At 42.5% G+C, this 13,902-nt stretch overlaps 1 pseudogene across 1 annotated transcript in view; it reads right to left on the bottom strand.

The window, feature by feature from the left end:
• The window catches only part of LOC311128164 (transmembrane protein 132C-like), a 190,420-nt pseudogene that overhangs the window by 47,412 nt on the left and 129,106 nt on the right, over positions 1-13,902 (bottom strand). The window lies entirely within an intron of this gene.

Here is a 13,902-nt window from a genome sequence, read left to right as displayed (position 1 = left end):
TTGATTTGCTGAGCCTTCCATTTGATCAGCCTGCCTGACTGTCTGTCGCCTGGCATTCTATATCTAAGATAAAACTAGATACAAAACATCCCTGGCAAACAAACAAATGTGCATTTGGAATCCTGAAACTACATCTTGCGCCAGGGACCTGGAACTACATCTTGCGCCAGGGACCTGGAACTACATCTTCCGCAAAGGACCTGAAACTACATCTTGTGCCAGGGACCTGAAACTACAACTGGCGCCAGGGACCTGGAACTACATCTTCCGCAAAGGACCTGAAACTACATCTTGCGTCAGGGACCTGAAACTACATCTTGCGCCAGGGACCTGAAACTACAACTTGCGCCAGGGACCTGGAACTACATCTTCCGCAAAGGACCTGAAACTACATCTTGCGCCAGGGACCTGAAACTTGCTGTCAATGCTGTGTATTACTTACAAACAAACCCTTTTCTGTTACTTTTTAATTTTTAGTTAAGTGGAGTATGAGACGCCACTTAGTCTTCAAGGTAAGTGCTCACTGACACAGATAGGCATTATACAATCCACAGGAGAATGAGTTAGTTGGAAACTGACGTCTGTATTGTATTGTACCAACTACCAAGTTGTGTCCTTATTGTGCAACAGGAGCAATGTTTTATTCTGTTCAAATCAATTCTGACACACACACACACACACACACACACACACACACACACACACACACGCTCTCCCCATGCAGTGTCCAGCAGAGGGCAGTGTTTTAGCTGGTGGCTGGTATTGCCACGGCATGTGTTTGGGATTATAAATGGCTGCAGCCTGCTGGCTAGAGAGGTCAGCCTGCTTCCCTCTGTGTCTCATTATAAACATAACCATACTTTGCTCTTTCAATGCATCCGGAGAGAGGGAGCAACATTTCCATAGACCACTATAACTGAACAAAGCACAGAGTCAGCTACCAGCTGCTTTTTCTGCTGCTGCTGCTTCTTCAACAAGCATGCCTGAGACAGACAAACGCTGAAAGAAATAGGGTTATAGCTAAGAATAAGACACACAATACAGAGTGTAGTTACTGTGTGAGAGTGATGTGTCAAGAGGCTTTTCCTAGATTGTCGGGCTGTATCGACCTGTGAGTCAATGAGCTAACAGCAGTCAAGAATATACACACACGCTTACACAGCCAGGTCACCCGTGACACAAGTCAGTATTCGACGTCCATCCATGTTTGAGGACGTTGGGAGATGACATGGAAACTGGCCAATAGGGCAACAGTGAACGCTGTTACCTTCAAGTAGGTTTCGGTTTTGCTAGGGCATTGTGGACAGGGATGGCGGATGGGTGTAAGCATCTGCCTCCAATGCCAAAGGCAGCATGTATGAATCCAGCAATAGAACGTTGTTTTAAGCCTTTCCCAAACCTTAACCCTTACCTTAACCATACAGAATTAATACCTAACCTTACAATTTCAGAGTTAATGCCTAAAATTAACCCTAAGCTTTAATATTTGGAGTTTTGGTGCCAAAGGTTGCATGTTCGAATCCAGCGATATAACGTTTTTTTGAGATTTTTGTTTTAAGCCTATCCCAAACCTTAACCCTTACCTTAACCATTCGGAGTTAATACTTAACCTTAGGATTTCAGTGTTAATGCCTAAACTTAACCCTAAGCTGAACAATTCAAAGTTAATGCCTAAACCTTAAACACTTGAAATTTGACGTTTGGAATAACTAATAATAATGGTCACCATAGCAGCACCCACCCGTAGTCTGCGCTCCAGCAGGTATATCTCACTGGTCATTCCCAAAGCCAACACCTCCTTTGGCCGCCATTCCTTCCAGTTCTCTGCTGCCAATGACTGGAACGAATTGCAAAAATCTCTGAAGCTGGAGACTCTTATCTCCCTCAATAACTTTAAGCATCAGTTGTCAGAGCACCTTACCGATCACTGCACCTGTACACAGCCCATCTGAAATTAGCCCACCCAACTACCTCATCCCTATATTGTTATTTATTTTGCTCTTTTGCACCCCAGTATCTCTATTTGCACATAATCTCTTGCACATCTAGCATTCCAGTGTTAATACTATTGTAATTGTTTTGCACTATAGCCTATTTATTGCCTTACCTCCATAACTTGCTACATTTGCACACACTGTATATATATTTTCTGTTGTATTTTTGACTTTATGTTTTTTACCCCATATGTAACTCTGTGTTGTTTTTATTGCACTGCTTTGCTTTATCTTGGCCAGGTCGCAGTTGTAAATGAGAACCTGTTCTCAACTGGCTTACCTGGTTAAATAAAGGTGAAATAAAAATTTAAAAAACATAGAAATTCTGACGTGAGACCGTGAGAGCTAGTTGCACTTAAAAAAGCATGCGTACACACACATAGACACACAATAACTCATTGTTGGGCTTAGTGAGATTCCTCTCCAGCAGAGAGCTGCGGTGACAAAGGGCTCCAGGAAGGAATGAAAGTATGACAGGTTGAAATTACAGCCCTTAAAATGTTTTATAATGAGACGGAATCTACTCAACAGGAAGGGCCTGTGCAGCAGCAGTGTGTGTTCTTTATGCCTAACAACTTTATGAATGGGGCTGAGATAACACCTCTTTTCTTTGGAGACTCTAGGAGGATCCTTTCAGGCACAGCAGCTTTTTGGTTAGCAGTGACAACAATATATCAAAAGAACAGAATCAATTTCAACACAAAGCCGCCACGCTGTGGAGCAGGCTGTTTCTTCCGTGCCGCAGCAGGCCTGTTTGGGTTGTGTGTGTGTGTGTGTGTTTGTGGTGGGGAGAAATAACACAGGACCTTTGAGGTAGAGGCAGATGAGATGTAGCTAGGCAGGCATGGGCGCTAATCGGTGGAGGAATATCAATTCCAATAGGTCAGAGGTAAGGGCTGGTGCTCTGTGGTGGGCTGGAAGTTGTCTGAAGCCGAGACCCAGCAGGACAGTAACCAAGACAAAGTGCATCTGTTTCAGGTTCAGCCGCCCCCCCCCCCCCCCCCCACCCCCACTACCCTGTCAGAGTGTTTGCTGTGATCTCCCTCCACTTGTGTCAAATATTGAGTCATAACAGCAATGTGGTTCAGAGAAAGGACTGGGTTACGTTCCCTGCTCCTCTGATCTTCTCATCCAGTACATATTCTATGTATGTGTAATATTGTCATATTGTAATATGTATATGTAATATTGTATCAGTTTGCAGCCTAGTTGAAGAGGAAGCCTGACTATTAGAGAGTCAGAATTTACCCAGAGCAAGGTCCTACAAAAGGCAATTCATTAATACTTCAACTATTCATATTTACTCCGACACTGAGCTTGAATTCTCAGTAGTTCTCAGCCATGAAAACACTAATACCATACAGGAGTGATGTTGAAAGAAAGAGTCACTGTTTAAATGTTACCAGACATCACATGAATATGGACACCAAAGCAGGGAGGAAGCCAATACACCTCAGGTTATTGGTTGAGAGTGTAATGGGAGAGCCAACGAGCTGTGGGCTATGGAGGGTCCGAAGAGGGTCCGAAATGACATCAACCAACCCCAGAACAACAATGAGCCTATCCGGTTGTGTCTGCAGTGCCTGTTGGTGACTCGGCTATGAACAACTGTGAGACTCCAGTGACACTCCAGTGAGAGTCTAGTGAGACTCATGAGATTTGCCCTCAGGTCTGCTGCAGTAATATATGTGTATGGGAGCACACAAGGTTTTAATTAGTATGTCAATGTTTCATGTTGTATGTTTATGTATGCATGATGCATGTACCTACCTTCTCATTTGCTGTGCTCGTCCAGCATAATTGCCCCTTGTGGAATAAATGAAGTATTTTGAATTTATTTGAATTGATGCTAATGGTTCATCAGCAGTGGAAATGGAAGTAAAGCGATGCCCCAGCAGCCAGTCTGGGTCATTCTCAGGAGAGTGTTCATGCCATATTACTGTCCATAATTATGTTCAGGCCTGTTCCCAGTGAGCTGGACAGACTGGGAGGAGAGAACTCTATGATGGGGCTAGGCCAGGGCAGGGCAGCTGATGAGTTACGGCTGTCCTTGAGCAGATAGAGAGAGATGAGTGGAGCAGGTACTACATTAAGCCAAGCCAGATCATGGCTGCATTGTAAAATGCCAAGGACACCTGTCTTAGTGAATGACTGGTACATCACTACAGACGGTGTTGAAGTAATTTATATACAAGTGAACATAAGGCAAAGTCCTCAATCATGTCAAAGAGCTAAACCAAACACTGACAAGCTGTGTATCCCAAAGCGATCTGTAATCATACAACACCAAGAGAACCCTTACAGCAGCACCTGTCACCAGAGAAGAGAGAGACCTCAAACTACAGACATTTTGCTTCCCATATAAAGTAAGACATCATACAGTGCCTTGCAAAAGTATTCATCCCCCTTGGTGTTTTTCCTATTTTGTTGCATTACAACCTGTAATTTAAATGGATTTTTATTTGGATTTCATGTAATGGACATACACAAAATAGTCCAAATTGGAGAAGTGAAATGAAATAAATAACGGAAAAGTGGTGCGTGCATATATATTCACCCCCTTTGCTATGAAACCCCTAAATAAGATCTGGTGCAACCAATTACCTTCAGAAGTCACATAATTAGTTAAATAAAGTCCACCTGTGTGCAATCTAAGTGTCACATGATCTGTCACATGATCTCAGTATATATACACCTGTTCTGAAAGGCCCCAGAGTCTGCAACACCACTAAGCAAGGGGCACCACCAAGCAAGTGGCACAATGAAGACCAAGGAGCTCTCCGAACAGGTCAGGGACAAAGTTGTGGAGAAGTACAGATCGGGGTTGGGTTATAAAAAAATATCCAAAACTTTGAACATCCCACGGAGCACCATTAAATCCATTATTAAAAAATGGAAATAATATGGCACCACAACAAACCTGCCAAGAGAGGGCCGCCCACCAAAACTCACGGACCAGTCAAGGAGGGCATTAATCAGAGAGGCAACAAAGAGACCAAAGATAACCCTGAAAGAGCTGCAAAGCTCCACAGCGGAGATTGGAGTATCTGTCCATAGGACCACTTTAAGCCATACACTCCACAGAGCTGGGCTTTACAGAAGAGTGGCCAGAAAAAAGCCATCGCTTAAAGAAAGAAATAAGCAAACACGTTTGGTGTTCGCCAAAAGTCATTTGGGAGACTCCCCAAACATATGGAAGAAGGTACACTGGTCAGATGAGACTAAAATTTAGCTTGTTGGCCATCAAGGAAAACGCTATGTCTGGTGTAAACCCAACACCTCTCATCACCTCCGAGAACACCATCCCCACAGTGAAGCATGGTGGTGGCAGCATCATGCTGTGGGGATGTTTTTCATCGGCAGGGACTGGGAAACTGGTCAGAATTGAAGGAATGATGGATGGCGCTAAATACAGGGAAATTCTTGAGGGAAACCTGTTTCAGTCTTCCAGAGATTTGAGACTGGGACAGAGGTTCACCTTCCAGCAGGACAATGACCCTAAGCATACTGCCAAAGCAACACTCGAGTGGTTTAAGGGGAAGCATTTAAATGTCTTGGAATGGCCTAGTCAAAGCCAAGACCTCAATCCAATTGAGAATCTGTGGTATGACTTAAAGATTGATGTACACCAGCGGAACCCATCCAATTTGAAGGAGCTGGAGCAGTTGTGCCTTGAAGAATGGGCAAAAATCCCAGTGGCTACATTTACATTTACATTTTAGTCATTTAGCAGACGCTCTTATCCAGAGCGACTTACAGTTAGTAAGTGCATACATTATCTTTTTATTTTTTTTATTTTTCATACTGGCCCCCCGTGGGAAACGAACCCACAACCCTGGCGTTGCCAACGCCATGCTCTACCAACTGAGTTACATCCCTGCCGGCCATTCCCTCCACTACCCTGGGCCAATTGTGCGCCACCCCATGGGTCTCCCGGTCACGGCCGGCTACAACAGAGCCTGGATTCGAACCAGGATCTCTAGTGGCTTAGACCACTGCACCACATCTAGCTTGGCTAGATGTGCCAAGCTTATAGAGACATACCCCAAGAGACTTGCAGCTTTAATTGCTGCAAAAGGTGGCTCTACAAAGTATTTACTTTGGGGGGATGAATAGTTATGCACGCTCAGGTTTTCTGTTTTGCATCTTCAAAGTGGTATGCATGTTGTGTAAATCAAATGATACAAACCCCAAAAAACCCATTTTAATTCCAGGTTGTAAGGCAACAAAATAGGAAAAATGCTTAGTGGGGTGAATAATTTCGCAAGCCACTCTATATCCTCCTTAACGCTACCCTATATAGACAACAATGCAAGGTTATTATAGTAAACTAAAACTTAAACTAAAACCAAAACTAAACATGTAAAAACAATTTAGTAAACTGAAATTAAATAATTAACAAACCCATTTGAAAAACTAAAACTACACTGAAAATATTAACATCAACTCCAAAACTAACTAAAATTAAGTACAGTATTTCAGTTTTATTTAGGTTTAGTAATTTTTTTGGCAACATTTTAATGGGGTTTTCAAGATTCTGAATCTGGTGGGTCACATTGAGATTGACTTTAATTTAAAGGTAGACTCAGAGAGATGACATTGCCACGAGCAGCACCGGAGATATTGGTCACGTTCCCCAGCTCAGACATTACATGCATCAACCAGTGGTTGCGTACCACACCATCGACTGTGCAGTCGGGTACCAGATTGCTATAACATGTCGGTCGTGTTCCTCTGCTGATGCACAACATATCTTACAATGCCTAGATAGGTATTATACGTATCAGCTAACCACATCATATGGTATAGCAGTCTGGAACCCGTCTGCACAGTCGATGACTTGGCACCCAACCATGATGTGGTTAGCTGATAAGCAAAATACTAGGGATGTAACGCTTCACCAATACGCATCGGTCCCCGGTTCAAATATTTAAGGTACACTACATGACCAAAAGTATGTGGACACCTGCTAATCGAACATCTCATTCCAAAATCATGGGCATTAATATGGAGTTGTTCCCCCCTTTGTTGCTATAACAGCTACCACTCTTCTGGGATGGCTTTCCACTAGATGTTGGAATTCAGCCATAAGAGTATTAGTGAGGTTGGGCACTGATATTGGGCGATAAGGCCTGGCTCGCAGTCAGCGTTCCAATTCATCCCAAAGGTGTTTGATGGGGTTGAGGTCAGGGCTCTGTGCAGGCCAGTCAAGTTCTTCCACACCGATCTCAACAAACCATTTCTGTATGAACCAAGCTTTATGCACAGGGGCATTGTCATGCTGAAACAGGAAAGGGACTTCCCCAAATTGTTGACATAAAGTTGGAAGCACAGAATCGTCTAGAATGTCATTGTATGCTGTAGCGTTGAGATTGTCCTTCACTAGAACTAAGGGACCTAGCCCGAACCATGAAAAACAGCCCCAGACCATTATTCCTCCTCCACCAAACTTTACAGTTGGCAATATGCATTCGGGCAGGTAGCAATCTCCTGGCATCCACCAAACTCAGATCCGTCCGTCGAACTCCTAGATGGCGAAGTGTGATTCATCACTCCAGAGAATGCGTTTCCACTGCTCCAGAGTCCAATTGTGGCGGGCTTTACACCACTCCAGCCGACGCTTGGCATTGCGCATGGTGATCTTAGACTTGTGTGCGGCTGCTCGGCCATGGAAACCCATTTCATGAAGCTCCTGACGAACAGTTATTGTACTGAAGTTGCTTCCAGAGGCAGTTTGGAACTCGGTAATGAATGTTGCAACTCGGTAGTGAATGTTGCTACTCGCTTCAGCACTTGGCAGTTCCGTTCTGTGAGCTTGTGTGGCCTAGTATTTTATGGCTGAGCCGTTGTTGCTCCTAGACTTTTCCACTTCACAATAACAGCACTTACAGTTGACCGGGGCAGCTCTAACAGGGCAGATATTTGACGAACTGTCTTGTTGGGAAGGTGGCATTCTATGACAGTGCCACGTTGAAAGTCACTGAGCTCTTCAGTAAGGCCATTCTACTGCCCATGTTTCTATGGAGATTGCATGACTGTGTACGCTCGATTTTATAAACCTGTCAACAATGGGTGTGGCTGAAATAGCCGAATCCACTCATTTGAAGGGGTGCCCACAAACTTGTGTATATATAGTGTATGAGTAAATCGTTCCGCGGGACCCCAAACCGATCCAAATGTAGCATGCATCAGTGTCGGTGAAGCTACTCTGAAATATAGTTTACCAAGCAACCAATTACTTCACACTGGAAGAAGTTAAGCTACACTAAAGCTACCTTAAAAACATCTAGTTTACTTAACTAAAGTTACTTTGAAAAAGTAGTTCACTACATCCAAACTACTTCACGAAAAACGATCATACCTACAGTTGAAGTCAGAAGTTAACATACACTTAGGTTGGAGTCATTAAAAATCATTTTACAACCACTCCACAAATTTCTTGTTAACAAACTATAGTTTTGGCAAGTCGATTAGGACATCTACTTTGTGCATGACACAAGTAATTTTTCCAACAATTGTTTACAGACAGATTATTTCAATTATAATTCACTGTATCACAATTCCAGTGGGTCAGAAGTTTACATACACTAAGTTGACTGTCCCTTTAAACAGCTTGAAAAATTCCAGAAAATGATGTCATGGCTTTAGAAGCTTCTGATAGGCTAATTGACATCATTTGAGTCAATTGGAGGTGTACCTGTGGATGTATTTCAAGGCCTATCTTCAAACTCTGCTTGACATCATCGGAAAATCTAACGAAATCAGTCAAGACCTCAGAAAAAAAATGGTAGACTTCCACAAGTCTGGTTCATCCTTGGGAGCAATTTCCAAACACCTGAAGGTACCACGTTCATCTGTACAAACAATAGTACGCAAGTATAAACACCATGAGACCACACAGCCGTCATACCGCTCAGGAAGGAGACACATTCTGTTTCCTAGAGATTAACGTACTTTGGTGCGAAAAGTGCAAATCAATCCCAGAACAACAGCAAAGGACCTTGTGAAGATGCTGGAGTTAACAGGCACAAAAGTATCTATAGCCACAGTAAAACGAGTCCTATATCGACATAACCTGAAAGGCCGCTCAGCAAGGAAGAAGCCACTGCTCCAAAACCACCATAAAAAAGCCAGACTATGGTTTGCAACTGCACATGTGGACAAAGATCATTCTTTTTGAAGAAATGTCCTCTGGTCTGATGAAACAAAAATAGAACTGTTTGGCCATAATGACCATTGTGATGTTTGGAGGAAAAAGGGGATAGCTTGCAAGCCGAAGAACACCATCCCAACCATGAAGCACGGGGGTAGCAGCATCATGCTGTGGGGGTGCTTTGCTGCAGGAGGGACTGGTGCACTTCACAAAATAGATGGCATCATGAGGAAGGACAATTACGTGGATATAATCTCAAGACATCAGTCAGGAAGTTGAAGCTTGGTCGCAAATGGGTCTTCCAAATGGATTCCAATGACCCCAAGCGTACTTCCAAAGTTGTGGCAAAATGGCTTAAGGACAACAAAGTCAAGGTATTGGAGTGGCCATCACAAAGCCCTGACCTCAATCCTATAGAAATTTTGTGGGCAGAACTGAAAAAGCATGTGCGAGCAAGGAGGCCTACAAACCTGACTCAGTTACATCAGCTCTGTCAGGAAGAATGGGCCAAAATTCACCCAACTTATTGTGGGAAGCTTGTGGAATGCCACCTGAAACGTTTAACCCAAGTTAAACAGTTTAAAGGTAACGCTACCAAATACTAATTGAGCGTATGTAAACTTCTGACCCACTGGGAATGTGATGAAAGAAATAAAAGCTGAAATAAATCATTCTCTCTACTATTATTCTGACATTTCACATTCTTAAAATAAAGTGGTGATCCTAACTGACCTAAGACAGGGAATTTTTACTAGGATTAAATGTCAGGAAATGTGAAAAACTGAGTTTAAATGTATTTGGCTAAGGTGTATGTAAACTTCCGACTTCAACTGTATCAATACATACACACTATCTAGGTCAAATAGGGGAGAGGCGTTGTAGTTAAGTTGAGTTTTAAAAAGGCTTCTAACGTTTGTAATTTCGAATTTGACAGTTCAGACTTGATTTGCCCTAACAAAATGTATCAACTCTACAAAATGTCCATTAATTATAACCCACATAATCATTCAAATTTCCTTTTGTTGCAAGATTATTTTCCTGCTGTAGCAAACTGGCGCAAATTAAGATCCTACATCTGTAAGTTTCAAGTGAGAATTAGGCAGGTCTGATGCCAACAAAGAAAGGAAATGTTTTGCTCATATTACTCTCTTTCTACCTTCCGAAAATACCTCATATTTTGTGAGAACTGATGCATCCTCTCGTTCAGTGTCGAACTCAGCATGTAACTGTGTTGACAGTCATTGATCAATAAGTCAAATTGCACACTGTGCGCTGCTTGGCACGCTGACCAATGAGAGGTTTACCTTCAGCATTCAAATATTTGTATAATGGCTTGTGCAATATTAGGCTTTATTAGTTGAGTGAAGTTATTATGAAATGTGCTGTTGAAAATTGTTTTTTACTAGAATAAAGTAGCCTATGCTATCGCCAGAGACACAACTCTCATCTGGCTATAGCATACCTGCTGATCGGGGTTTAGGTTACATTAGATTTTATTTTTATTGTTCCGGTTCATCATTAGCAATAGATTTGGTAGTTTTGCTTTAAACAATCAGTGTATATGGTCATTTTTAGATATACGGGGTAAAGTAATAATTTCATAACGAGGACAGCAATCACTTTTGCTACCCGCGCCGTCGAAGCGGGAGGACAAGAAAAGTCCAACTTCCAAACAGTCTAAACCATTTGATTTGAGACAGGGATGAAATCCAAAGTTGTGCAAATGTTTTAAGAAAAATATTGATACATTACTAGCTCAAACACTTTGAATCTGCAAGAAATTACAAACTATTGGGTGATGTTGATTTCAGATCAAAAGTGGGTGACAAAAAGTAAACATTGCCATCTAATAGTAGGGTGATAGATGCCCAGTTTCCCTTATAGCTCAGCTCAGGTGCCTATATACACCATAGAAATGTACATAATTTACACACACACACACAGAGAGAGAGAGAGAGAGAGAGAGAGAGAGAGAGAGAGAGAGAGAGAGAGAGAGAGAGAGAGAGAGAGAGAGAGAGAGAGAGAGAGAGAGAGAGAGAGAGAGAGAGAGAGAGAGAGAGAGAGAGAGAGAGAGAGAGAGAGAGAGAGAGAGAGAGAGAGAGAGAGAGAGAGAGAGAGAGAGAGAGAGAGAGAGAGAGAAATCAGCTCAGACAGATCCAGCTCAGAGAGGCCCGGCTCATGAGCTCCATCAGCAGCAGATTTGAATTTTGAATGGAAAATGAATGTGTTTATGCAACAAATGTTAGTGCATCGTATCACATTGAACTGAATTGTATCGATTCGATCCTCTAATCAAACCGAATTGCACCGAATCATTTCAAACTAAAACGGAACCAATATACTTAGATCAGCAAAGGCATCAGCAAAGTCTGAGCAGAGGATTGCGCCCCATGAGATGAGATGCGAAGCAAGCCTTTGCTCTCAAACAGCCACACAGTGTATCTGAGTATGTACACGCTGCTACCACGTGGTAGCTACTGGACCAAAACAGCAGAGAAGTTTAGCCTCGCGCTTCAACGCTCATGGATGTTCAGGAAATTGACATCCTACTACTGTTTACCTGGTGCATCTTCGTCATCTCGCTGAGTCTACCTTTAAACCTAACCTAACCTAACCTAACCTATGACCTGACCAATCAACTTATGCATTACTGCCCCTCAGTGGCAAGAAGTTACATCCCAAAGAAAACACAAAAACTATACAACATATAAATGGCTCCTAGCCTCCCATGCATTGGCTACTCTGTCTCTAACACTAAAACTGAAACTAAGTAAAATAAAAACAAAATATAAATGTTGTTATAAAACTTGAAACTAAATAAAACAAGTAAATCAGATCTGAAAACTGAAACTAAACTGAATTTCAAAAAAAAATCTCATAGAAATAAAAATGAATATTTTAAACACAAAACTATAATAACCTTGCAACAATGACATAAAAAACAAACAGCCTCGAACACAACCCTGGTTATTGTGCTTTTTCAATCTAGGCCAGTGATTAAACATTCATAACAAACTCATTCTGCTACATGATTTGAGTCTCTCGGCTGTAATGAAGTTGACTGATACTGAGAATGAAGTTGTGCTGTGGACATCAGATAGTAGCCTAGCGCTGACATGGTAAAATATATGAACACGACTGTAAGTCGCTTTGGATAAAAGCATCTGCTAAATGGCATATATTATATTAAATATGATATATACAGTGCTTTCGGAAAGTATTCAGACCCCTTTACTTTTTCCACATTTTGTTACATTGCAGCCTTATTATAAAATTGATTAAATAAAACAAATCCTCAGCAATCTACACACAATACACGATAATGACAAAGCGAAAACAGTTTTTTTGAACTTTTAGCAAATGTATTAAAAACAAAAAGCTGAAACATCTTATTTACACAAGCATCCAGACCCTTTGCTATGAGACTCCAAATTGAGGTCAGGTGCATCCTGTTTCCATTGAACATCCTTGAGATGCTTCTACAACTTGATTGGAGTCCACCTGTGGTAAAGTCAATTGATTGGACATGATTTGGAAAGGCACACATCTGTCTATATAAGGTCCCACAGTTGACAGTGCATGTCAGAGCAAAAACCAAGCCATGAGGTCGAAGGAATAGTCCGTAGAGCTCAGAGACAGGAGCTCCGAGACAGGATTGTGTCGAGGCACAGATCTGGGGTAGGGTACCAAAAAATGTCTGGAGCATTGAAGGTCCCCAAGAACACAGTGGCCTCCATCATTCTTAAATGGAAGAAGTTTGGAACCACCAAGACTCTTCCTAGAGCTAGCCGCCCGGCCAAACTGAGCAATCGGGGGAGAAGGGTCAGGGAGGTGACCAAGAACCCGATGGTCACTCTGACAGAGCTCAAGAATTCCTCTGTGGAGATGGGAGAAACTTCCAGAAGACCAACAATCTCTGCAACACTCCACCAATCAGGCCTTTATGACAGAGTGGCCAGACGGAAGCCACTCCTCAGTAAAAGGCACATGACAGCACGCTTGGAGTTTGCCAAAAGGCACATTAAGACTCTCAGACCATGAGAAACAAGATTCTCTGGTTTGATGAAACCAAAATTGAACTCTTTGGCCTGAATGCCAAGAGTCATGTCTGTAGTAAACCTGGCACCATCCCTACGGTGAAGCATGGTGGTGGTAGCATCATGCTGTGGGGATGTCTTCCAGCGGCAGGGACAGGGAGACTAGTTAGGATTGAGGCAAAGGTTAACGGAGCAAAGTACAGAGAGGTCCTTGATGAAAACCTGCTCCAGAGCGCTCAGGACCTCAGACTGGTGCTATGATTCACTTTCCAACAGGACAACGACCCTAAGCACACAGCCAAGACAACACAAGTGTGGCTTCGGGACAAGTCTCTGAATGTCCTTGCGTGGCCCAGCCAGAGCCCGGACTTGAACTTGATCGAACATCTCTGGAGAGACCTGAAAATAGCTGTGCAGCAACGCTCCCCATCCAACCTGACAGAGCTTGAGAGGGTCTGCAGAGAAGAATAGGAGAAACTCCACAAATACAGGTGTGCCAAGCTTGTAGCATCATACCCAAGAAGACTTGATGCTGTAATCGCTGCCAAAGGTGCTTCAACAAAGTACTGAGTAAAGGGTCTGAATACTTACGTAGATGTGATATTTCAGTTTTTTATTTGTAATAAATTAGCAAAAATGTATAAAAACCTGTTTTTGCTTTGTCATTATGGGGTATTGTGTGTAGATTGATGAGGGGGGAAAAACAATTTAATCAATT

The sequence above is a fragment of the Coregonus lavaretus genome, assembly GCF_964263955.1.
Source record: "Coregonus lavaretus genome assembly, chromosome: 4".
Classification (NCBI taxonomy): Eukaryota; Metazoa; Chordata; class Actinopteri; order Salmoniformes; family Salmonidae; genus Coregonus; species Coregonus lavaretus.
Note: the sequence above shows the minus strand (reverse complement) of the source record. Positions and strands in the feature narration are given on the sequence as shown.